Source organism: Castor canadensis, chromosome 2 (assembly GCF_047511655.1).
Source record: "Castor canadensis chromosome 2, mCasCan1.hap1v2, whole genome shotgun sequence".
In the NCBI taxonomy this organism is placed as follows: domain Eukaryota; kingdom Metazoa; phylum Chordata; class Mammalia; order Rodentia; family Castoridae; genus Castor; species Castor canadensis.
In genome coordinates, this window is record NC_133387.1 from 141,273,490 (window position 1) to 141,300,793 (window position 27,304).

At 36.3% G+C, this 27,304-nt stretch overlaps 1 long non-coding RNA gene and 2 pseudogenes across 2 annotated transcripts in view; 2 read left to right on the top strand and 1 right to left on the bottom strand.

Annotated features, from left to right (window-relative positions):
• Window positions 1-6,399: 6,399 nt before the first annotated feature.
• Window positions 6,400-7,321, top strand: LOC109679173 (olfactory receptor 8D1-like; annotated as a pseudogene).
• Window positions 7,322-9,153: 1,832 nt separating this feature from the next.
• Window positions 9,154-27,304, bottom strand: part of LOC141420811 (uncharacterized) — a 42,188-nt gene continuing 24,037 nt past the window's right edge. Inside the window, exons 5-6 of one of the 2 annotated variants that reach the window (XR_012445470.1) lie at window positions 9,987-10,044; window positions 9,154-9,409 (exon numbers count right to left, since the gene is read on the bottom strand). This is a non-coding gene — a long non-coding RNA (uncharacterized lncRNA). Of the gene's footprint in view, window positions 9,410-9,986; window positions 10,045-23,140; window positions 27,227-27,304 lie in introns of those variants that run through there. The other variant, XR_012445471.1, reaches the window with a different exon arrangement.
• LOC141416863 (olfactory receptor 8G50-like) lies at window positions 16,800-17,677 on the top strand (annotated as a pseudogene).

Here is a 27,304-nt window from a genome sequence, read left to right on the forward strand (position 1 = left end):
AATAAAGGAAACAAAGAGTTGGTTCTTTGAAAGTGTCAATAAGATTAACAAAATATTATCAAAACAAACACAAAGAAGCAGGGAGGAAACCTGAACTATAAAACTAAAAACAAAAAAGGACTATTACAACAGGTACCACAGAAAAAACAGAAGATCAATAGGGATTATCTAGAAAACTTATGTTCCAATAAATTGGAAAATGTAGAGGAATTTGATAAATGTCTAGGCAAGCAGAGCCATTGATAATTTCTAGGCACGTAGAGCCAAGAAGATTAAAACCCTAAACAAATCAGTAACAAATAATGAGAATGATATAAAGTCTCCAAGCAAAGAAAAGTCCAGGACTGAATGTACTCATTTCTGTACCTTACCAGATCTTTAAAGAACTAACACTAATGTTTCTCACACTATTCCATGAAGTAAAAAAGAATGCTTCCAAATTCCTTCTATGATCCCCAATAACAAAATTGAATAAGAACACAACCAAAAAGGAAAGCCATAGACCAAAATCCTTGATGAACAGGGCATGATTATCCATACCATACTTTCAACCTAATTTCAACAACGCATTAACAAATCAATAAGTGTAATGATGGAAATCAGTGTGGTTTCCTAAAAAATTATAAATAGAGCTTTCACATGATCTAGTCATACCACATCTGGGTATATGTTCTAAAGTGTCAACATCAGATTATTGCAGAGATTCCTGCAAACTCATGTTTATTATGGCACTGCTCCAATTGCCATATGGAATCAATCTGGGTGTCCATCAACAGATAAATAAAGGAAAATAATGGTATAAATACGCATGTAGTATCACTAAGCCATAAAGAAGAATGACATTATGTCATTTCCTAGAAAATTGATGGAACTGGAGATCATAATGTCAGGTGAAATAAGATAGTCACAAAGACAGGCACTGCAGTTTTTCTTCAATCTGTGGAAGCTAGGGGAAAGGACAGAAAACAAGGTTATAAAAGTAAAATGGGGAATACTGTGAGGTGGAATGGGTGGAGAGAAGCCGAAGTGGGATAAGAAACAGAAGTAGAGGACACGAACGTGATCTAAGTACATTGTATGTACACATGGGTACATCACAATGAATCCACTCATTTTATACAATTAATATACACAAATTGAACAACAAGAGCATGAATGGGTCAACATAGACAAACCAATAAATGTAACACAGCACATAAGATACAATCAATGACAAAAGTCACATGATCATCTCAATGATGGAAAAAAACGCAGAAAATTGACAAAATTTACCAACCCTTCATGATAAAAGTCCAGAACAAACTAGGCATGGAGGGTTCACAGCTTAACATAGTGAAGACTAGTTATGACAGACCCATAGCCAAGATCATACAGAACAGGCAAGAGTAAAAGCATTTCCTCTAAAATCAGGGACAAGATACTGTTTATATTCAAGTTAGAATTGGAATTTTTTTCTAGAACAATACAGAAAGCAAAAGATAAAAGGGAAGCCAGACATGAGGTTAATATGCAGTTAACACATGTTTCTTAGAAGGTTGACATCATAAGGATTGTGATTTCCCGGTCAGTTCAGGCAAAAAGTTAGTGAGACCCAATCTCAACCAATAAGCCAGGCAGGGTGGAATGTGTCTATGCTTTTGGCTACATGGGAGGCTTTAGAAAAGATCAAAAAGAATTAACCTAGAAGGTAACACCCACGCACAGGAAATCAATGTGAGTCAATGCCCTGTATAGCTATCCTTATCTCAACCAGCAAAACCCCTTGTTCCTTCCTATTATTGCTTATACTCTCTCTACAACAAAATTAGAGATAAGGGCAAAATAGTTTCTGCTGGGTATTGAGGGGGGGAGCGGGAGGGGGTGGAGTGGGTGGTAAGGGAGGGGGTGGGGGCAGGGGGGAGAAATAAACCAAGCCTTGTATGCACATATGAATAATAAAAGAAAAATGAAAAATAAAATAAAATAAATAAAAAAAAAAAAAAAGAAAAGAGAATCATGGTCTAGACTAGCAAGGACAAAAACAGGAGATGCTACCAGAAGATAACTAAAGCAAGGAAAAAAAGAAAGGCTATTGGCAATGGTAGCGCCCCTACCTAGCAAGCATGAGACTTTGAGTTCCAATCCCCATATTGCCAAAGAAAAAAAAGGAACAGCCAAAAAGAATTAAAAGTGAAGCAAATGTGAAAGGAAGAAGGCAAATTGTAGTTACTTGTTGATGATACGATCCTGTATTTAGAAGGCCCTGTAAAGATTACACCAAAAAAGTTTTGGATCTGATAAACAAATAAGGAACAGAAGCAGGAAAGAAACCCAACATATAAAAAATCGGTGGCTCTTTTTTACACAAATAATTAAACCACTGAGAAAGAAATTGGTAAAATAATCACATTAACAATAGTTTTAAGAATGGAATACTGAGCAGTAACCCTAATAAAACAGGTAAAAATCCTTTAAAATAGAAACTACAGAGCAATAAGTAAATTAACGAAATAAGACACAAGAAAAACAAAACTCTTATGTTCATTGATTGGCAGTATTAATACTGAGAAAAATGGTCATATCACCAAAAGTGATATGCAGATTCTATGCAAAACTCACCAAAATTCCAATGACATTTGTCATAGAAATAGCAAACTAACCCTAGAATTCATATAGAAGCACAAGAGACCCAAGTCAACACAATCTGGTGCAAAAAGAACAATGCTGGAAGATGAAACAATACCTTATTTCAAAGAATAGTACAGATCCATAGTAAATAAAATATCATAGTACTCTGAGAAAACCAGACACATACTAATGGACTAGAATAGATGACTATTGTGTTTATCAATACAGTTGTCAAAAACATACACTGGAGAAAGGACAGCCAGATTTGCACATGGTGCTGGATAAACTGGATGCTTACATGTAGAATCGTGAAGAATCAGGAAAATCTAAATAGACAAATAATCAGTAAGATGATTGAGACACTAATCAAATGTCTTCTAAAACAAAAATTTCAGGATCTCATGGCTTCACCACTAAATTCTACCAAATATATAAAGTAATAATAATGATTTCTCACAAATTTTTCCAAAAAATGAAACAGAAGGAAAAACTTCCTAATTCATTTTATAAGGCCAGTATTATTAATACCAAAACCAGTTAAGGATATAAAAGGTCAGGTCCATATTTTTCAGCTTCATAAAACAAACACTCTCAAAAAATGCAATCAAACTGAATTCAACAATGTCTAAAATAGACAGTTCTACATGACCAAGTGAATTTTGGGATAAAAAAATTCCAATGTAAGTATATTAATAAATGTTAAACAAAAAATTAACAGAATGAATGACCAAATTCATATACTTATCTCATTAGAGGAAGAAAAACATTTCCAAAATTCAATATCCTTTACAACAAAAGAAGTTTCAAAGACTTAGACATAGAAAGAATGTATCTCAACACTATAAAGACTATATAGGATAAACCCATAACTATCAATCATACTCAATTTTGAACAATCAAAAGCCTATCCTTATTCCACACAGGACAGAGACGCCCACTCTTGGCACTTCTGTTGAATAGATAGTAGGAGGTTTCAGCTAGAGCAACTGGGAAAGAGAAGGAGATAAAACTGTAGAAATAGAAATAGTAATAGAAAATGAATAGATGAAATTATTATAGCTGTTCTCTGATAATATGGTCTTTTTATCGACATATTATTTGTACAAAGGTGTTTCATTGTGATGTTTCCACAGATGTGTACAATGTACTTGAATCAAATTCATCACCTCTATCACTCTTCTCTGTTCCAATAACTAAAGTCTCTGGGCCTTTCCAAGTCTTTTCCCAATTTTAAACTTTGCTGCATTGTTCAGTTGGCTACCTCACTAAGAATCTGTTTTCTTGGCTGTTTTGATTCTGAGCTGCTGAGAAGCTGGAAAGGGCTGCTTGCTATTAATCTGTCATCTTGGCTCTTCCTACTAGTTGTTTTTAGTTTTTCTATATATTTATTATCAACTTTTCGCTTTGTGTATGTATAGTTTTACAAATTTTATTTAATTTTTAATCATCTATTTTTACCATTTTTTGAAAATCACTAAGGTCATAATCCTTGCCTGTCATGTCATAGATTTCCATTCCTTTACATCCATCACTTGAGCTTTATTAATTACTTCTAGAAGTGACATGATTTCCTGAGTCTTTGTAATTCTTTTGTGCTTACATTGGACTCTTTGCCTTAAAATATATATAGCCTCCATTTCTGGCTTACATTTATTTGAATAAGTATAGCTATATATTTATCATAGATGAATACTCTTATTTATATAATTTTAAAATATAAATAACATGAATTTATATATGTTATATGCAAAAATTGCATTTGTTCTATATTAATATATTTATACATAAATATATATAAGATATCACTATATATGCTTGCAAAGGTGATCTTCACTGTTTAGTCTACTCTTTGACCCTAGATGGACTAGGTGGTACAGCACAGCAGATACAGCCTGTATTTGTGTTCTCTAGGTGACTGATATGTTGCCTTTCTTCTGAGTTCACATGGAGCACATGGCTGGTGCTCCACGTCTGGTGAGACCACTGGCTGAGCTTCCTGTGCAATGAAACAGAGATGCTTGATGGGTGCTCCAACTGCATTTGATTGGTCTAGGTCACATAATGTATTTGCTGGCCCATGGTACTACTACTACTTTTGTACTTAGAGAGTTTCAGGAGGAGACTCAAGAATAAATGGGGATATTGTCAAGCTGGAACAGGACAAGCTGCTATGCTGTGTAGAAATGTGTTTGCTTCCCTGCCTAGGCAAAGCATTTGGGTGTGCTTTCAGACTTAACCCAGAAATGTGTAAATTCCAGGCTGTGACAGAACTGTGCCCTGGTCTTTGATATAATGTGCAAAGGTGGTTGCCTTGGGTAGAGTGTGAAGCTAGGAGTTTAGAGATTCAAGCCATGTAGAAGTTCCCACTGCTTCTTTTTTTGGTGTGTATGTGTGTGTGTGTGAATATAAAATTTTATTTAAAAGTAACAGAATTTTTTGTATAATTTTTAAAATTTTATTTTATCATTCTTACATTTACTTACCTGTGTATACATTATTTGAGAGATTTCCCCCTCCTTTTCCCTACCCTGCCCCAGCGCTTCTGGAGAGAACCTGTTCCACTCTCTTGTTCTCCAATTTTGTGGAAAAGAAAACATCAAAGATAACAAGAGAAACATAGCGTTTTTGCTAATTTGAGATAAAGATAGCTATAAGAGAGATTCCTTGTGTTGTTTCCATACACTTGTGTATTACAACCTGTATTGGTTCATCTTTATCAGACCTCTTCACTACTTCCTAGTTCCGTTCCCATAGTGGCCTCTTCCAGTTTAAGATTACTATATTTGCTTCAGTACAGTGAGCATACCAACCATATTCACGTTTTAGGTTTCCTTCCCTTTCCCTATTCCTCCCATGTGTGTTCTCCCCTTAGTGTGTGACCCATGTCCAATAATATCACTGCATTTGTTTTAGGTCTTGTGGAAAAATGCTACATACTATTTTATTTCTTCAAATCCAGTTCCAAACCAGCATATACACCAGGAATTGGAAAGTTTAAGATTTACACCAATAGCAGTATGTTTGCAGGCAACCTGGAGCATCTTTTACTGCTATGTAAGGGCTGCTGGGTGGGGCTTGGGGACTCATAAGTAAGGGGATGGTTGCTCGCTGCCAGGGTTCTAAGCTGACCACTTTTCATGGAATGATTGGGGTGTGAGTAGACTCATTATGAACTTGTGAGCCCAGCACCTGAATGAAAAGAGATCTACTTTCATCAGGGAGAGCGGTGGTGGAGCTCTAGCTTCTCACTCTTCGACGACTTAGTGAGGAGCAAGGAGCTGTAAATGAGTATTTCTGATTTTGATGGTGAGAACCTTATCATTATAGATTTTTTTTCAAAGAGTGATTGGTTGCCTTACACCCAACTCCATGCCCACCCACACTCCAACCGGATGTAAAAAAATATTTTCAGTCTTCTGAGGCTTTGGCTTCATTCTCTCCTTGACACATTGACTAGCATACTCCATTATTCTTTTCTACTATTTTTTTCTCAATAATTGAGAATTGGACAGTCTCTCCATGTAGATTTTTTTTTTTTTGATTTTGCAGTCAAATTCAGGAAGAAAAGTTTTTGAAGTCAGTCAGAGAACACTTTGGTGACTTAAATTTGGGACCAACTTGGAAGAGGTTTAGGGTGATTTAGACAGAGAGGACAGAAGTATTACGATCAGATATAATGAAAACTATGACTCAGAATTTCTATTCTCTTTTACAGGAGTAGTTTCATTTAGGAGTTGTGGTCCTCATTGATGTAAAACTATGTTCCATTTTCACAGAAATCTTGAAAGAAGAATGGCCACTGGAAATCACTCCACAGAAGCCATCTTTGTCTTGGTGGGTTTAGGACAGCAGCTAGAGCTCCAGCTGCCCCTCTTCTTCCTGTTCCTAGAAGTCTGTGTGGTGACAGTGGTGGGGAACCTGGGCATGATCTTCCTTATTGCAGTCAGCCCACTGGTCCACACTCCCATGTACTATTTCCTCAGCAACTTATCCTTCACTGATTTCTGTTATTCCACTGTCATTACCCCCCAAATGCTCGTGAACTTCTTAAGGAAGAAGAATATGGTCCTTTATTCTGAGTACATGGCACAGCTCTTCTTTGTGGTCTTCGTGGTGGCTGAGGGTTAACCCCTGACTGCCATGGCCTATGATCGCTATGTTGCCATCTGTAGTCCACTGTTTTACAACGTGATCATGTCCTGTTGGCTCTGCTCACTGCTAGTGTTGGTCTCCTTCATCCTGGGTATTCTGTCTGCTGTGGCCCATACAAGTGCCATGATGAAACTGACCTTCTGCAAATCCCACATCATCAATCATTATTTCTGTGATGTTCTTCCCCTCCTCAATCTCTCCTGCTCCAGCACACACCTCAATGTGCTTCTAGTTTTTGTCACTGGGGGACTCAACACCTTGGTGCCCACTGTAGCTGTGGCTGTTTCCTGTGTCTTCATCTTCTGCAGCATCCTTCTCATTGGTCCTCAGAGGGACGGTCCAAAGCTTTTGAACTTGCAGCTCTCATCTCATGGCTGTGGGGATATTCTTTGGGTCTGTCACCTTCATGTATTTCAGACCTCCTTCTAGTAACTCCCTGGACCAGGAGAAAGTGTCCTCTGTTTCCTATGCTGCAGTAACCCACATGCTAAACCCATTAATACACAGTCTGAGAAAGAAGGATGTAAAGAAAGCACTGATGAAAGTCTTATTGGGGCGATAAATCTTGATTTTGCAGATTTACACATGGGAGAAATGAATAGTTTCAATGAGTCTGTGGTGTTTGTTCTTTGTCTTTGGTATTCTGTTTGTGATATCACACCCAGGACCTATTGCATGCTAGGTAAACACACTAAGCTACATCCCCAGACCTCCTAAACAGATTTTTGAAGTGTATTTTTCATTTATAGTTGATTCAGTTTCCACAGTAAAATGAAAAGAGAGAACTAGACCAGGTGACCTATGTCTGTAATTCTAGCACTCAGTGGGCTAAGTCTGGATGATCATGAGTTCAAGGCCAGCCTGGGCTACATAGTGAGACCCTTTGTCAACCACTACTCCATAGCCTCCTGCCCAAAATTGAAAACAGAATTTTGTAAAGTGGGTTTTAGTATTGTTATCTTTTGACAGGGAAACTGTCTTTTACTGTGATTGAAAAGGGATAAGATTTTAGAATTTCGCTATCATGCTTGGGTGAAACACGTCCTGTTTGGGTTACTTGGTAGCAGTGAGACAGGGAAGGATGTGGGGAAAGGAAATAGGAGGGTGACTATAGTGCAAATACTGTGTACACATATATGTAAAAGCCAAAAAGAGGCCTAGTGAACTATTCCAGGAGTGGGGGGGGAAAGAAGGATAAAGGAGAATGATGGAGGGGTGAGTTTAAGTATGATATATTACAAGAACTTTTTTCCATTAATTTTTATTAGGATATATTTGTTTCGCAGGGATGTTCATTGTGACAATTCCCAATAGGCATATATTGTCCATTGGTTAGAGCACCGTCATGGTCTCTCCCCCTCAATCCTTCCCTGCCCCCTTAAAACTATTGCAAGAGGTTCCTTTGTTCTACTCTGAATAAGTAGTAAATGCCACAATGTATGCCCAGCACAACAAAAAAAGGAAAAAAAAATTTTAAAGCATCATGTTTGATTATTGAGCACGTGCTATGTGAGAGGCACTGAGTAGCCCACTTATGTGCATGCAAATAGACATATAACTTGATTCTAGATATCATTCATGAATTCTTGAATAAACAAGACAAATGCACAGAGAATAAGAAAAAAGTTAAACAAGTTACAGAACAGGGATGGCAATGTTGGCAGCTGGTAATACCAAATACACATTTACAATTTTTTTCTGTTGAGTATATTTGTAATCTCTGTACTTCTGTTTCCTTTTTTGTACTCATGAGCCACTGAGGTCTTTCTACAAAGATACAGAGCAAAGGAAGTAAGTGCACAGCCCATCAAAATTTATTTTTATACTCAAATTGGTAGTAAATGCAATTATATAGGAGAAACCTCTAGGAGAATAAGTGTTAGAAGAAAGGAAAAGAGTTATCCTAAATTGCAGATAATACAATAGACTACCTTTAAATCCTTAGAGAATTAATGATAAAACTAAACTAATAATTTAGTAAGGTAACAAAAAGTAAACTAAAACTCCTATCAATATAACAATACAACTAGTTTACAGGATATAAACCCCATTTACAGCAGTAGAGAAAAGATGCAGTACAATTGACCTACCTACACAAATGTGAGAAACGTATCTTATATAGGGAAATAGTCAAGTATGCCCAAAGTATACAATAGGAGACTTGAACAAATGAGAAGGTCTTTATTTTTATTGGAAAGAACCACTCGACATTTAAAGATATTACTTCTCTCTGGAGGATCTATAAATTTAAGACAACTCTAATTAAAATACCAAACAAAAATTCTAGAGAATTTCTGACTTTATTGAAGTATCATCAGTATATGAAAGTGATGAAACATAGTCACAACTGAGTTTTTTATATTTTAGTTTTAATGTAATGATTTGAATGTGTATCATTTCTATAAAGGAATATGCTGAAGGAAAGATGAACACATCCAAAGGGACCTGGAATGAGGCAAGGTGCATCCATTACTTTTATGACAAGAATCAGACTGGACAGGTATAAAACAAAACCCATCATATCTGCAAGGAAGGTGAAGGACATTGCAATAGCCTAGGACAGGTCTTCTTCTTCTAGATGGTCTCCTTATGAGCAAAGATTATTTGAGGAAAGTATTGCCAGCTTCCGCAAGTAGGTGTGTGGTGGAGCCTGTGAGTAGGAGAAAGAAGAATCAAGGTGGAGAGAGCATATTTGAGACAGGAATTTCTCTTAGTGTTCCCTTCACCTCCCTAGCCATATTCCATGATTCCTCTTTCATCTTTTGTTAGTTCTGATACTCTCTTCTTCTTGCTCTGCTTCTTCTTTAATCTTCTATGCCACTGGAAAAGCTGTGCAGCAGTGAGACTGTAAAGACCTAAAGTGTAAGTGCCCAAAGTCCTGTCCGACTCTTAATCAGCTTAATACTGACACCCAGAAGAGAGCGAGTGCTGCTTCATGCATTCAATTCACACTCCCCATCCACATTTCTTTCCCTCTTTGAGCACCTCCCCCACCAAAACCACACTTTACCTCATTCTGACAAGGAAAGTACTAGGTGGGACACAGAGTGACTATGGGGACTCGCTTTGTCTCCATCTACAAGGTCTGGAGCACAGCACTTGGAGAGACAGCCAGATTCCTAAGCGGGAAGGGAATGACCTTGGAATTACGCTCCTACCCGCATGGTCATGAAGCCCAGCCATGGCCTCCCTTTCCAGAAGCTCCCATTCACACTTCAGGTCCTTACCTTTGGTATGCAGCCAGAGCATGACCAGGACTGTGGCTCAATCTGAAGAGTCCACCTGCTGCACAACAGAGTGAGACTTTTCTGAATTCCCCAGGCAGGAAAGGAGTTTCTTAAAAGGACGTAAATAGCTCATTCCTTCCTCTCTGCCACCATCCAAAATGACAATGAGATGGATGGAGTTATCCTGTCTCTCTACCTCCATCGACTACTTACAAAGTATAATGTCAGGCCCTGAACCTCAGAATCTTAGTGTAGAAAGGTCTTAAGTTTTAATTCCAGAGTAACTACCAGGCCAGTGCTGGAAACCCCTAAACATCCATACAGGGATTATTCAGATGTGGTAGGAGAAACTCTTGCATAGTTCTGTATATTTTATAAAGTATTTTCTTTTTCAAAATTTGAATCCTTCCCTTCCTCCAAAAGAGACATGAAGGAAGATCAATTACCATAACTTTTACTGTTAAAATGATTCATGGAGATATTAAATTAATTGTCCAAAATTAACCTTCTAGCAAATCATTGAGATGGAACTGAAAGCCACATATTTTCACTCTAGTCATATTATTCAAAAGAAAAATCTCCAACATAGATTCAAGAATTTTTGACCATGAGTTTTCACCCCATGGTCCCTAAGGCTTCTGTTTTTAAAGTCAAAAGATCAAAGGGGTAATTCACTTTTATCATGCCTTTCTTGCTTGCTTGCTTTTCTCTCTCCCTTTCTCTTTCATTCTTTTTTCTCACTCCTTCTTTCCTTATATTTTCTTTCCTTTCTTCTTTCTTTCCTTCCTTCTTTTATTCCTCCCTCTTTCATTCCCTCCCTCCCTTTTCTTTTTTCTGTCTCTCATTCATTCTTTCTCTCCTTGTCTCTCTCTTTTCTTTCTTTCTCATTCTTCCTCTCTTCATCAGTCTTCCTTGCTTTCCTTCCTTCCTCCCTTCCTTTTTCTTCCCTCCCTCCTTCCCTCTCTCATTCTTTCTTTCTTTTCCTTCCTTCCTTTCTTCTGTCTTCCTTTCTCTCTCTCTCTCTCTCTCTCTCTCTCTCTACCTTTCTCTCTTTCTCTCCTCCCCCTCATCGATGATGCCAGTGCTAAAATTCTGGGCATCATGCATGTTTGGAAAGTGCTCTACCACTGAGCTACATCTCCAGTCCTCACGACTTAATGACATTTAAAATTTGGAAACAGCTATCATGACCTCTATCAATTTTCTCATTTCACATGAAAACTTAAAACTTATAATCACTTCACTTCTTCCTTAGGATGACATTTTATGTGAAAGCATAAGTACTTCCATGCCTGTTTTCCTACTCTACAAGCAAAGATGACGCTGAGTTATGAAATATACCTTCTGAAATGGTTACTTCTAAATGAAAATATACTTTTGAAATTCTATAATCACAGCCCCAGAATACATTGACTTTTTTGATAATCTTAATCCTCACTAATCATATTTTAATTATGTTCTTCCACATTGTTTGTAGCCTTCTGAAAACTCTGGTTTTCACATTAAATTGAGCATGTCAGTATGATTCTCCATTTATGTAGGTGAGAGTTTAGAGCCTGATACAATTCTTAACTTTATTCTTCTGGTATTTGTTATTGTGGTTTTTAATGTAAGTTGCAACTCATTGTTCTGAGGTTTTTGGGGATTCTGATACTTTTGTCTACTACTTTTTCTCACAATTTTGTCATCTACAATAGAAAAACTTTCTCCTAAACCATGATCAAAATTTTCACTGAAAATACTGACCTATAACAATAGTCAGATGTTGGTGGGTTTCAAAATACAGTTCCATTTTGAAATCATGGATACATGTTTTCCACTACTTTACACTTGTTCCATGTACTCTATCATTTGAAAAAAATTCAATTTACTCTCTGAAATTCAGGTTAAACAGGGCTCAACTCCATTTGATTTGTTGGCTTGGTTATTGTGTGAAAGAGGGAAAATTCAGTCAGATATATATCTTGTTCTCAGTGAATCTAAGGTAAAATGCTATGCTCCTCATATCTTCTTACAAGTGGTTATACAACTGCATTTTCTAATTGAAGTACACAAAGCTAGACAAACATGACATTTTATTTTTTCCAATAGCCATATTGTAAATAGTCAAAATGAATAAGCACAATTATTTTATTATTTTATCTTATTTTTGTGCTCGGGACTGAATCAAAGTCCTGTGCATGCTGAGCCTGAGGTGAGTTCTGCTCCAGCTACTAGAATATTTTATGAAACCCATTATGCTAAAATGCTAAAAAGTATTACCTTTTTAACATCTAATCGATATAAAATAACTTAGATAAAATATTTTATATTTTTATACTGCCATTGAAGTTTAAATGTATTTAACAATATAGAACACCTCCATTAAATTAGAAAATTGGTTTCTCACCTGCTTTGGCCACATTTTCAAGGCTCAATAGCAACATTTGATTAGTGGATACTGAATGGATGGTACAATTATAGAATATATGAAATTTGACCATCTTCCATACTTTCAAAGTTCAGAATGATATTTATTCTTCATATTTTTACTTCTGTCTTAAATTTAACCCTTCATCGTAAGTCTTAGATGATTTATCAAGTTATCTTAAAATAATGAATGTAGTATATACTTGTCAGCATGTAGGAATTCTACAACTGACAGACTCAGACTCATTTCTATACCTCTGCAATCTTCCCTTTCTTTTTTATAAGCAGAAATAGGATAAGACTAAGCTTATTTAATTGAGGTGGAGAATTTAAAAGGTCATCAAGTGTGTAGCATAGTGCCTGGCAGAGTGGTAGCTCACTAATTTTTATTTCCACAACTAAGATGACTAGCAGGGAGTATAATCACTTTTGGAGAGGATTTTTGTTTTTGCTTTGGCATCAACATTATTTCGTAATCTCCTATTAGTTAGCTCATTCATTTCTTGCTCTTCAGCACTAACATAACTACAAACACTTCTACTTCTGCTTATTAGAAATTAATTCAATCTATGATTCCCCTATCTTGTGATTTCCCAGGAAGAACTTGAGCCACTAAAATTCTTATCAACTTTACTCCATCAAAAACAGAATCCTTTGATTTTCATTGAATCTCACCCTGGCAGGGCACATAGCCCAAATGTCTTCCAATGTCATACATAGAACATTGGCTAGACCATCATTTAGGTCCAGGAAATATTTGCCTTTTAGAGGAAAAGCAACTGCACAAGAATATTCTCTTTAAAGACTTTTAGGATGGGGGGAGGAAGAAGGGGGTGGAGAGGGAGGGAGAAAGAGAGAGAGAAAGAGAAGTAAAAAAGGATGAAGGAGGAGAGAAAGGAGAACAAAAAGAAGAGAAAAAGGATGGAAAATTATGGATTTTTTGGCCTCGGCATACTTGAATATACTGCTTAATCCAGAACAGGCTTTAATAAGAGTGATACAAAGAAAACTCATCAGACAGACTCCATATCCATCTTCAAAACCAATTTGAGAAAGGAAGACTAGTTAAGCAACAATCCCAACATGATGGCCCCATAGTTATGAAAGAGTAAGGTCCTGCCTACAGGCAATCTTGACGCAGAGATGGCAAGAGCTTTGCTCAACTGGGGGCCATCCCAGACTCCAGTGCGGTAGAACATTTCAGAGTCCTATATTGTAGACTAAGGAAGCTGGACTGACTCTGGAAAATACAAAGACTGGAAGAATCTCACCTTCAGCCTGGTGCCTTCCATATAATTTACCTCCTAGGTAGACAAAGCTACAAGGTAGCAGAACAATTAGTTCTTCAGTCTCCATAGATCAGAGAAGCAAACTGACTCCAATGTCACCTTTATGGTAACTTTTCAAGTAGATGTATTGGTGGAAAACTCGGTCTTTCCTGTCTCACAGATAATCTCTTTGAGAGACATGAATATTGTTTTCAGACCACCAATAGCAGCTTGAAGTATGCCTCCTCCTGTATGGGTGACAGACAAGTTGGTGAGAGAAGGTTCTTGGAAAAGTGCTCACTTAGGAGTGTAGAGGCCATTGTAATCCACCAAACTATGGTGATCCTAACCATTCTGTTGGTTTACCATGGTCTCAAGAGGCAGATTCATTGTGGATCAAGGTCTAGGCTTTAAGATCTTGGTAGGGTGAGTGCACTGTATGAACTGAAAAACTCCAGGACACACATTGAAACTGAGAAGTCCTTGCTCTCTCCAACATGCGAAAATGAGAATATCTGGTAAGAAGAGTCACAAACTCTTCTCTTCACACCAGCCTTGGTCACCACCTATGCCATACCATGCTTCTCCCATGGCTACCCTTCTGCACTTTATGCTCGGGACTCTCCTTCTCCTTTCAGTTTTGTCTTCTGAAATTCCTGACATATTTAAACAACACATCCTGGATCTTTAGTTTCACTGGAGGCTTCTTGCAACTAAGTCTTACCATAAAAAAATTTACTCAACCCCTACAACTGTTTTCCCTCTCAAATGGTTATTGACCATTGTACCACACTCTAAGTGCCCAGGTTCAGGAGGTGGGGTGGGCAACCTCCTCAGCCCAAGGTCATTATTCTTCCACCCTCAGCCTCAGCTGGGTTATCATCCACGTGTTCCCTGTGGTCAGCCTCTAAACTAGGTATCACTTCCATGAAACATGAAAGGTAGAGGATATAATGATTTGTATTGAAAGCTCTTGAAAACTTGGGGGTGGGAGAGAAGGGGAAGGAATTGAATGGACCAAAGTAAAGTATACTCACAGAAGGGATAGATCACAAAACTTCTTTGTACATTTATTTAGAAATTAATAATGAAAGACAGTACTGTAAACCTGGTACAGTGTGTGGGGAGGGGAGGCAAGAAGGTGAAAGAAGGAGATTAAGGTGAGGGAAAATGGTTGATGGACTTAATACACGTATAAAATTGGACAATGAAACCTCTTGCAATTGCCTGAAGTGGGGCAGCAAAAGGACTGAAGGGGAGAGAAAGCAGCGGTGATATAATCAATGTACAATGTAAGCCTACTCGGAATTTCACAAGGAATCCCCCCTGCACAATGAAAATTTAAAAATAAAAAATGTAGACTGATTGATTTAATTTTTAAAAACATGCAAGTATTTGTTGTCTAAAACAGACACACTTTGCTGGAAAATATACAGACTATAAGTGAAATAATGGAAAGTGATTCAAAAGGCAAGTAGAAGCTGAAAGCAAGCGGGAGTAGCTATACTCCTATCAGACAAAAGAAAGTAGGGCCCAAATTAGTCAGAAGAAACAAAGGGCATCACTATATATTATTACAGGGAACAATCGGCGGGTGGGGGGAGTGGGTGGTAAGGGAGGGGATGTGGGCAGGGGGGAGAAATGAACCAAGCCTTGTATGCACATATGAATATAAAAGAAAAAGGAAAAAAAAAACAAATTCTTTTTTCATGATATCCAATTTACTTTTTTTTCTGTGACTGGCCTCTTGTTTGGGCATCTATCTTAGAAACCATTACAATTCCAAATTCACAGTGACTTAAGTCTTGTTTGTTTTCCTAATCTTACAGTTTTAGCTCTTACATTTAGTTCAGTAGCACATTTTTAAAATTATTTTCTGTGTATGAGAAAGAGTTCAACTTATTTTTTATACATGTTGCCTAAGAGCTTCAGCATCATTTGTTGAAAATACATTTGCCCAATCAATTTTCATGAAACCCTCATAGCAATGTAATTCTCAAAATGAGCTTTTTTACTGGATTGTCAAATTCATTCCATTGGCTTGTATATCTAAACTTATAACAGTAGCACACTATCTTGATTATTGTAATATCATAGTCAGGTTTCATATTGGAAGATGTGAGACTTCAATTTTATTATCTCCTTCAATCTTGTAGTGAGTATTCTGTGTCCCTTACAGTTTTTGTATGGATTTGTGACCAGCATGTCAATATCAGCAGTAACAAAACTAGGGCTGAGATTTTTATAGCAACTGAGGGAAATGTTGACATTTTTACAGTATTGAATCATTTGATTCATGAACATGAGATGTCTTTCCATTTATATAGGTCTTCAATTCCTTTCAACACTGTTTTGTAATTTTACACATAACACATTACTTTTATGTCACTTATTCTGAAGAATGTCATGTTTCATAAAACTGGTATGGTTTTTACAATAGTTTACTTTTGTTGCTAAACTAAACTTGTGTCTAATCACCTTGTTGAGCATTTTAATTAGTCCTAAAGATCTTCGTTACAAATGGCCTGGACTTTTCTATATACAAGATTATGTTATTTAAAATTAGAGATACTTTTATTGCTTGCTTTTGAAATTGAAAGTCTTTATTTTCATTTTCTTACCTGGTTGCCCTAGTTAGAATCTGAAATTTAATGTCAAATAAAAGTACAAGAAATGTACATCTTGTTTTGTTCATGAAATTTTTGGGAAAGTCTTTCATTCCTTCAAGGGTAACTGTGGTATTGGTTGTGAGATTTGTGTTCATGATGCTGCTATTATAACATCAAAAGTTACTTTCTTTGTAGAGAAGTTGGGAGCATTACAAATACGACATGAAAAGTTCTTTTCACACGCCATAAAGATACTAGCTCTTTCTTTGAAAGTTCAGAGATGGAGTATAATAACCACTTTCACAACATAGAACACAACCAAGAATATTTTATCTTACATTTATTCACTTGTCCCATATGTTAGGGATCCCAAGGGCTATGACTGCTAACATATGTGAGAAGATGTCAGACAACTAGAGATGCCTGGCTGAAAAGAATTGAATTCTGTTACACACCTCTATGTGGTGTGGAACAACAAATACCCCAATTTTTTCCTCTTCTTTTCCAAATAGAATGCCCCAAAGGAAATGGCAGAAGGAAATCACTCCACAGTGACTGGGTTTATCCTTGCTGTGCTCTCAGATAAACCACAACTTCAGCTGCCACTCTTTCTCCTCTTCCTGGGAATCTATTTATTCACAGTGGGTGGGGAACCTGTTATCATCACTCTGATTGGGCTCAATCCCATCTCCACACCCCAATTTACTATTTTCTCAGCAGGCAGTCCTTCACTGACCTCTGCCATTCCACCATCATTATCCCCAGAATGCTGGTGAACTTTGTAACAGAGAAGAACATTATAGCCTACCCTGAACGTATTAGTCAGCTCTACTTTCTTGTTTTTGCAATATCAGAATATCACATATTGGCTACAATGGCCATCTGTAACCCCTTGATTTACAATGTCTATTCTTGGATGATAGTTGGGATATATAGCATGGGTTTGATTGGTGCATGGCTCACACAGTCTGCATCAAAGGCTGATGTTCTGTAAGGCTAAAGTAATAAACCATTATTTCTGTGATCTTTTCTCATTATTGGAGCTCTCCTGCTCTAGTACTTTTATCAGTGAGGTAGTAGTTCTGTGCTTCAGTGCTTTTAATATTTTTGTCCCAGCGCTGACCATCCTTGGCTCTTACATCTTCATCCTGTCTAGCATCCTCTGCATTCACTCCACTGAGGGAAAGTCTTAAGCACCTGCAGCTCTCACATCTCCGCTGTCTTCTTTGGTTCTCTAGCATTCATGTACCCGCATCCATCCTCAGTCAGCTCCATGGACCAAGGGAAAGTGTCTTCTGTGCTTTACACCATTATTGTGCCCATGCTGAACCCCATGATTTACAGCCTAAGGAATAAGGATGTCAAAGTTGCCCTAAATAAGTTTCTGGGAAAAACTTTTGTATGAAAAGGAGTATCTTGCCTTAACCAACCTTAAGTTTTTCTGGAGATTTGGTAAAGAATCAGTCCAGAGGTAGCAAAGCATGTCCACAAGTCATAAGATTACTTTTAGTACTTGACTATTTGAAAGAAAGATGCTAAGGATAAGACTGGATTCATGGGAGTGGCTACATGGAGGAGAACACCTCTCTATGATGTCCCAGACTTCAACTACTCAGAGTAAGCTGTGTCACCTCTAAACATTTTTTAAAATTCATCAAAGTCTTCTTATTTTTTATTATATTTTATGTGTATGGAACATGGCTCTTTTATGTCAATAGTTATTTATCTTATTGTAGAGAATAAATACTTTTGTTCAGAATCCTTTATTATTCTTAATATTATGTGCACTTGGCCTTTTTAACAAAGTACATTATTGAAATTTTCTAACAATTTAATGGCCAAAATACTAATTTTAGCAAATTTATAATATACTAAACATAATTCTTATTCATACCTTGGAATATGGAAATGTATGATGGCTGATAAAATAGATCCTATGCACAAGGAGACGGCACTCTAATGAAAAAGACTGACAGTCCTGAACAGGATATTGTGTATTATGCATTAGGTATCTTATCTTTTTACATATACAAATTTGTATATATATATGTATATATATATATATGTATATGTACATATTTAATATTCCTTAATCCAGATTTTGGATTCTCTAGCACCTCTATTTTCTGACAATTCTCTTTTCAGTCTCCTATTCCAAAGTGATAATGCTTTTTCTTCCAAACTACATTATAGGATTTCATATTCAGAAGTGATATTCTTTTACTATTGTATTCATATGGTTATTAATTCACATGGAAAAGTTAAAATTGGACAATCACTTTCTGTCTAATGTTTAGGCTATTTCCCACCCAAAAGCTCACTAAAAAAATATCTTTTTTCTTTTTTAATAAAATTTTAATTGTTTTATTATTCATATGTGCATACAATGCTTGGGTCATTTCTCCCCCCATCCCCACCCCTCCTTCCCTAACCCTCCGACCTACTCCCTCACCCCCCACCCCTTTGATATATGGCAGAAACTATTTTGCCCTTATTTCTAATTTTGTTGTAGAGAGAGTACAAGCTATAATAGAAAGGAACAAGGGTTTTTGCTGGTTGAGATAAGGATAGCTATACAGGGCATTGACTCACATTGATTTCCTGTGTGTGGGTGTTACCTTCTAGGTTAATTCTTTTTGATCTCACCTTTTCTCTAGTTCCTGGTCCCCTTCTCCTATTGGCCTCAGTTGCTTTTAAGGTATCTGCTTTAGTTTCTCTGCGTTAAGGGCAACAAATGCTAGCTAATTTTTTAGGTGTCTTACCTATCCTCACCCCTCCCTTGTGTGCTCTCGCTTTTATCATGTGCTCAAAGTCCAGTCCCCTTGTTGTGTTTGCCCTTGATCTAATGTTCACATATGAGGGAGAACATACGATTTTTGGTCTTTTGGACCAGGCTAACCTCACTCAGAATGATGTTCTCCAATTCCATCCATTTGCCAGCAAATGATAACATTTCATTCTTCTTCGTGGCTGCATAAAATTCCATTGTGTATAGATACCACATTTTCTTGATCCATTCCTCAGTAGTGGGGCATCTTGGCTGTTTCCATAACTTGGCTATTGTGAATAGTGCTGCAATAAACATGGATGTGCAGGTGCCTCTGGAGTAACCTGTGTCACAGTCTTTTGGGTATATCCCCAAGAGTGGTGTTGCTGGATCAGATGGTAGATCAATTTTAGCTTTTTAAGTAGCCTCCAAATTTTTTTCAGAGTGGTTGTATGAGTTTACATTCCCAGCAGCAGTGTAAGAGGGTTCCTTTTTCCCTGCATCCTCGCCAACACCTGTTGTTCGTGGTGTTGCTAATGATGGCTATTCTAACAGGGGTGAGGTGGAATCTTAGTGTGGTTTTAATTTGCATTTCCTTTATGGCTAGATATGGTGAGCAGTTTTTCATGTGTTTTTTGGCCATTTGAATTTCTTCTTTTGAGAAAGTTCTGTTTAGTTCACTTGCCCATTTCTTTATTGGTTCATTAGTTTTGGGAGAATTTAGTTTTTTAAGTTCCCTATATATTCTGATTATCAGTCTTTTGTCTGATGTATAGCTGGCAAATATTTTCTCCCACCCTGTGGGTGGTCTCTTCAGTTTAGAGACCATTTCTTTTCTTGAGCAGAAGCTTTTTAGTTTTATGAAGTCTCATTTATCTAAGCTATCTCTTAGTTGCTGTGCTGCTGGGGTTCCATTCAGAAAGTTCTTACCTATACCTACTAACTCCAGAGTATTTCCTACTGTTTCCTGTACCAACTTCAGTGTTTGTGCTCTGATATTAAGATCCTTGATCCATTTTGAGTTAATATTGGTATAGGGTGATATACATGGATCTAGTTTCAGTTTTTTACAGACTGCTAACCAGTTTTCCCAGCAGTTTTTGTTGAAGAGGCTGTCTATTCTCCATTGTATATTTTTAGTGCCTTCGTCAAAGACAAGTTGGTTATAGTTGTGTGGCTTCATATCTGGTTCTTCTATTCTGTTCCACTGGTCTTCATGTCTGTTTTGTGCCAGTACCATGCTGTTTTTATTGTTATTGCTTTGTAATGTAGTTTGAAGTCGGGTATCGTGATACCTCCAGCATTGTTCTTTTGACTGAGTATTGCCTTGGCTATTCATGGCCTCTTGTGTTTCCATTTAAATTTAACAGTAGATTTTTCAATGTCTTTAATGAATGTCATTGTTATTTTGACGGGAATTGCCTTAAACATGTAGATTACTTTTGGGAGTGTAGACATTTTTACTATGTTGATTCTACCAATCTATGACCATGGGAGATCTCTCCACTTTCTGTAGTCTTCCTCAATCTCTTTCTTCAGAAGTGTATAGTTTTCCTTCTAGAGGTCGTTCACATCCTTTGTTAGGTTTACACCTAGGTATTTGTTTTTTTTTTTGAGGTTATTGTAAATGGAATTGTTTTCACATATTCTTTCTCAGTTTGTTCATTATTAGTATATAGAAATGCTAATGATTTTTCTATATTGATTTTATATCCTGCTACTTTGCTGTAGGTATTGATGATGTCTAGGAGCTTTTAAGTAGAGTTTTTTGGGTCTTTAAGGTATAGGATCATATCATCTGCAAATAGGGATATTTTGACAGTTTCTTTACCTATTTCTATTCCTTTTATTCCTTCTGCTTGCCTAATTGCTCTGGCTAGGAATTCCAGTACTATGTTGAATAGGAGTGGAGATAGTGGGCATCCTTGTCTGGTTCCTGAGTTTAGAGGGAATGGTTTGTTTTTCTCCATTAAGTATAATATTGGCTGTAGGTTTGTCATATATAGCTTTTATAATGTTGAGGTACTTTCCTTCTACTCCTAGTTTTCTTAGAGCTTTTATCATGAAATGGTGTTGGATCTTATCAAAGGCTTTTTCTGCATCTATTGAGATGATCAAGTGGTTTTCGTCTTTGCTTCTGTTAATGGGTTTTATTACATTTATTCATTTTTGTATGTTGAACCACCCCTGCATTCCTGGGATGAAGCCTACTTGGTCATGGTGAATGATCTTTTGATGTGTTGTTGAATTCGGTTTGCCATTATTTTATTGAGGATTTTTGCATCAATGTTCATTAAGGAGATTGGCCTATAGTTCTCCTTTTTGGAGGTGTCTTTGCCTGGTTTTGGGATAAGTGTAACATTGGCTTCATAAAATGTGTTAGGCAGTTTCCTTCCCTTTCTATTTCGTGGAACAGTTTATGGAGGGTTGGTATCAGTTCTTCTTTAAAGGTCTGATAGAATTCAGCACAGGATCCATCAGGTCCTGGACTTTTCTTTTTGGGGAGACTCTTGATTGCTGCTTCAATTTCATTTTGGGTTATAGGTCTATTCAGGTGTTTAATATCCTCTTGGTTCAGTTTTGGATGATCATATGTATCTAGAAATCTGTCCATTTCCTTAAGATTTTTGAATTTATTTGAATATAGGTTCTCGATGTAGTCTCTGATGATTTCCTGGACTTCCATGGTGTTTGTTGTTATCTCCCCTTTTGCATTCCTGATTCTACTAATTTGGGTTTTTTCTCACCTCATTTTAGTCAGGTTTGCCAGTGGGCTATCGATCTTATTTTTTCAAAGAACCAACTTTTTGTTTCATTAATTCTTTGTATGGTTTTTTTGGTTTCTATTTCCTTGATTTCAACTCTTATTTTTATCATTTCTCTCCTTCTATTTGTTTTGGGATTTGCTTGTTCTTTTCTAGGAGTTTGAGATGTATCATTAGGTCATTGATTTGGGATCTTTCAGTCTTTTTAATATATTCACTCATGGCTGTAAACTTTCCTCTCAGGACTGCCTTTGCTGTGTCCCATAGGTTCTGGTAGGTTGTGTTTTCATTTTCATTGACTTCCAGGAACATTTTATTTTCCTCTTTTATTTCATCAATGATCCATTGTTCATTAAGCAATGAGTTATTCACTTTCCAGTTGTTTGTATGTTTTTTCTCTTACTTTTGTTGTTGAGTTCTAGTTTTATTGCATTGTGATCAGATAGTATGCATGGTATGATTTCTATTTTCTTCTATTTGCTGAGACTTGCTTTGTGCCCTAGGATATGATCTATTTTGGAGAAGGTTCCATGGGCTGCTGAGAAGAATGTATGTTGTGTAGAAGTTGGATGAAATGTTCTGTAGACATCAACTAGGTCCATTTGATCTATTGTATATATTAGATCTTGGATTTCTTTATTGTTTTTTTGTTTAGTTGTCCTATCTATTAATGATAATGGGGTGTTAAAAGTCTCCCATGACCACTATAAGAGCTTTTCATGTTCAAAAGCCATGCATGCAAAGAAAAATACCGAAACATACCAATAATTTCAAAGGACTAATTAAAAGAAGTAATGTATCTAAAATGAGGAAAAGTGATTGTTACAAAAAATAAACTCATCTAGTGAATTGTCCTTAATTCTGGTAAGGGAATATACTTTGTGATGATCGGTTATACATTTTCAAGAAAAATGAGGATTTACATAACAGTAACTTACATATGGTTTCTATATGACTAAAAAAAGTGTAGGTGTTTTTACTTGAAGTACTAGTTCAGGTTTTATGTCTATTGATTTCAATTGATTTCACATCTTTGCATGTCAACCATGTCTGAAAATTCACTTCAAAGTGCTTCCAGCATTATAGGAAGCTAATCAGTCTATAACCACCACTGAGGATGAGGCTGAAAACTGTTCATTGCTCACAGACATTACTTTATCAGAATCACCTTGCTAGCTGTAATCCAAGAAATTTGCTTCCAATATATGAAAAATTAAAATAATTATGTATCATCAAATGCAACTAAAAATATTTTTAAATACTGGGAGGAGTCAGGTCCCTGAAGCTCCTTGATTCATTCACTGAAATACACATCATGAACACGGGGATTCCTTGATATAGAACTATGTGATTTATACACGCTCTTCTATTTCACACCTCCTCTCCTCACAGAACCCTTCTAACCATTTAATAAAATAAGTGGTGTGAAACAACTAAAGTGAGACTTTGTGTTGAAGGGTCAGAGAAATTTGTAAGCCTTGCTCCATGCCTGCACAGGTCAGTTACAAATCCAAACTAAAACAGTTCAGAAAAGAGAAAACATGTAAGGAATGTGTAAATGAGTTAGAACTCAAATGACAACCCATGAAGGTCTTGTGTGATGATTATTTGGTGTCAGAAGAGACAAGGATATTTTCACATAGAAAATTTATATAATGAGAATGGAAATAAAATTATATCACAGAAAATGCTTAACTAAAACCAGGGAAGGGGAAAATAAAATGGAAAATAAATCAAAGAAAAATGCAACAAATGGAAAATAGTCATGAAATATAGTATATACAATATTTGTGTTCTAAATAAACTATTTTTAAAAAAACGATTTTCAGAGTGGATCAAAAAAGACAGAAACATGTTTTTTACCAGACCTTCTTTAAAGAGAGGCTAAAGGGATGGAGAGACATATAATGCTAACACTAGTTAACAGAAATTGGAATAGTAATGTTAATTTTAGAAAAAGCCAAGATGAGAAGAAACTCCCAAAGATAATTAATGGGGTGAATGAACCAACTGGGGAACAACATATGTATATATGGAAATGTCACAATGAAATTGTGACATGTATAACTATCATATTCTAAAAAAATAAAGGTTGTTATTACCTAATGATAGAAGTGTCAATTCTACAATAAGGCTCAATCTTAAATCTATATATAAAGCAAAATCTGATAGAACTGAAAGGAGAATGATAATATATTGAGTTAGTTCATTGGGTGGGGCTACTCTTGATTTTCTTCTGGTCAATCAGATATTTCAGAAAGAGATGGACTCTTCTTAATGAAGCAATGGCTGAGTTGGAAGAGGAGCATCAGGTACTAAGCAATCCCTATTGAAACTGTGTTGGAGTTGGGCAAGATAAGAATGGACCGAATGAAGTTTATATAGAATAGACTCCTTGTATTGGGGCACTCAGACTCATTTGAAGAGCGAGAACCTTGAAGCAATGTATTTGCCATCCTTCCTGTGGGCAGTTTTCAGCAATCAAGAAACAGTGTAAGGTGAAAGAAACCAAGAGATGAAAATGTCTTGGGCTCCTTACCTGACACTGGCTTGAAAATTTACATCACATGGGAAGACTTTATGTATGTTTATATGATTTTATATATGAAAAAACTAAATTACAACAACACCGCTACTCTGAACGAAAAAATAATGATCCAAAGTACAGGGAACAAAATCACTCCTCCAAAACATTTAAATATCTAATATCTGCAATTACCAAGCTCATCTATTAATGCAGAATCTTCAGAGAGGAGATTGGAGTCCTTTGTTTCTAGGTAAGAACTGTAAAGACATAGATAATTTTAATATAAAATTATATTTCTCTTTCTTGCTAAAAGACATTAAATGATTTCACTATTTGTTAAATATACTAATACAAGGAAGGAAATGAAATCTTATTAATGTCTGTCTTAATCACTGGCAGAATTTAGGAATAGAATTATACATAAAACTATCCCAGCACAAAATTACTCAACACCTTGGTATTTAAGCTGATTATAGATATATAACCTTAGAGTCGATTAAAGGAAATATTCTTGAGGTTGATTAGTAACATAAAAAAGGCATTTCAGGAATGATCATAGTGAAAAGTAAGGTGATAAACATTAACTGTGAATAGACACTTTGTGATAATTAAAATTTGCATAAGGTAGTACAAAAATTTTAACTGACCTCTGGGTTATTTACAAATGCCTAAGAATAAAGGATACGGTTTTCTGAATTAGTTCTTTCACAAACTGAGAGCACTTTAAAATCAGTCATCATTAGAGGTGTCTATGACCCTAAGAAAAAATACTACTATCCAGTGGCAAATAGATACTGTAACAGGAAAAAAACAATAGTGACCAGAGCAACATGGGAAAAGGAAGGACATGGGTATGAAAGCTAAAGACAGTTATAAAGGTGGTCACAAATAACAACTGATAGCTTCTTTAGAAGGTACCTGAAATGGAGAAAACAGATAAATAAATGAACAGATAAGTTTGTTAAGATGTACTTTTTAAATAAATAAGAGGGTGCCACAAAATAGAAAAGTTCTACAATAGAGACTCTTGCACATCCATGTTGACTGCAGCACTGTTCACACTAGCTAACCTATGAAAACAGTTCAGATGGCCCACAACTGATCAATAAAAATGTGGTACACACACACACACACACACACACACACACACCACACACAAACACAATAGAATATTGTTCAGCTGTGAAGAAGGAAATTGTACTATTTGCAGGAGAAAGGACAGAACTAGAGATTATCATGTTAATTGAAGTAAACCAAGTTCACAGGGACAAAGGTCTCATGTTTTCTCTCATATATGGAAGAGCCAAAAGATAAACATATACACTAATATGGTCATATATACATTAGAGAAAACATGCTTATAATAATGAGACTGTTTGAGGGAACTAGGGAAAGGAGGGAGAGGAAAAGGGAATGACAAAGGAATGAACAATACTAAAATACTTTGTGTCTGTCTGTAGGAAGAAGGCATACTGAAATAAGCTGAAAGCTGTTGAATAAGAGGGAGAGTGATAAAGGGGGTTATCTGATTGAAGCGCAGTGTATTCGCAGGTGAAATATCATGGTGAAACCCCTTTGAACAACGAAAATGTACTTAAAAATGAAGGATAAGATTATAACACAGGGCCTGCTGGGGGGGGGTATTAGTGGGAGGGGGAGTGGAGGGGAACGGGTAAAGGAAGGTGAATATGGCCCAATGTAAATACATGAAAACAGAACAATGAAACCTGTGAAATTGCTTTAAGTAGGGAGAAGGAGGATAAGGGAGAGTGACAGTAGGGGTGAACCTAACCAAGGTACATTATAAGCATGTATGGAAATGTCATAATGAAACCCCCTGCCATCCAACTAATATATGATAATAAAAATGTTAAATTAAAATATTCATCACTTTATAAAGTAAAAAGTTCACTTTTTTGTCTGTAGTGGGTGGTTTATCTTCACACTGTAATAGAAGAAAGGAAGAAAATGTAAGTCCTAAAACAAAAAATACAGCAAGAAGATGTGAAGGAAACATGGATGTCAAAGGAGGTTGGCTGCAGGAAAGAACCTTAGCTACAGTGCCCTTCTCTCTCTTTCCCCAGTGCTGTATGTTTATGATCTACTCCTAAGTAATGAGTTATAATCCAAATATACTTATCATAAAGCTAAGGTGCAAAATTATTGTGTTCTGTTTGTTAAAGTAACTGTACTAGAAACACTATGCTAAAATATATTTATTTACATGTTTCTTCTTATAACATGAAATCAGCTTTCACTAGTATTTACTGTACTGATGGTTTGAGGGTATATTTGTACCTGTAAGAATTTCACTTTTCAATCGGGTCTAAACAAAAAAAATTACTTTTGAATTATACGAGGATGAAAAAGAAAATGCACACATATTCAGCCACCCATGAGAAGCATGACTAAGAGTGGCTCAACATGTTGAAGGGTTGACTTAATCTTCCACTATTCAGAAAATCATTGTCACGAATACTTAAAATACTTGCCAAAGGTACATGCGTTAGATCTGAAAGGTATCATCTTGCTTATAGAACTCTTAATCATTCCCCTATGAAATAACCCAATTTAACACCACCATCAAAATGAATATGACAGACTATAAGTTTTAACAGATTCTCATGTCACTAGTGACTGATTTCATAAAAATCTCTGAAATCAAATAATGGATTTCAAAATATGTTTTTCACACTTCTGATTTAGTGCTATATAAGTTAGCAAATGTCTGAAATCCTATTCTTGTCAAGGACGTCTCTTATCAAGCCCACTTAGGGAATGTAGTTAGCTCCTCCAGGTATAAACTGAAATTACCAAGATCTGCTTCCTTGATCCCCAGGAAGACATGCAGCAATTTACATTCCAGGAGGCAGTAAGACTGTCAAGTCTTATCAGCTACAAAAGAAAAATGAAAGCAGTCAAGCAACAAACCCCCTGACACTATACATCAACATTACAAGATTATTCTCATAT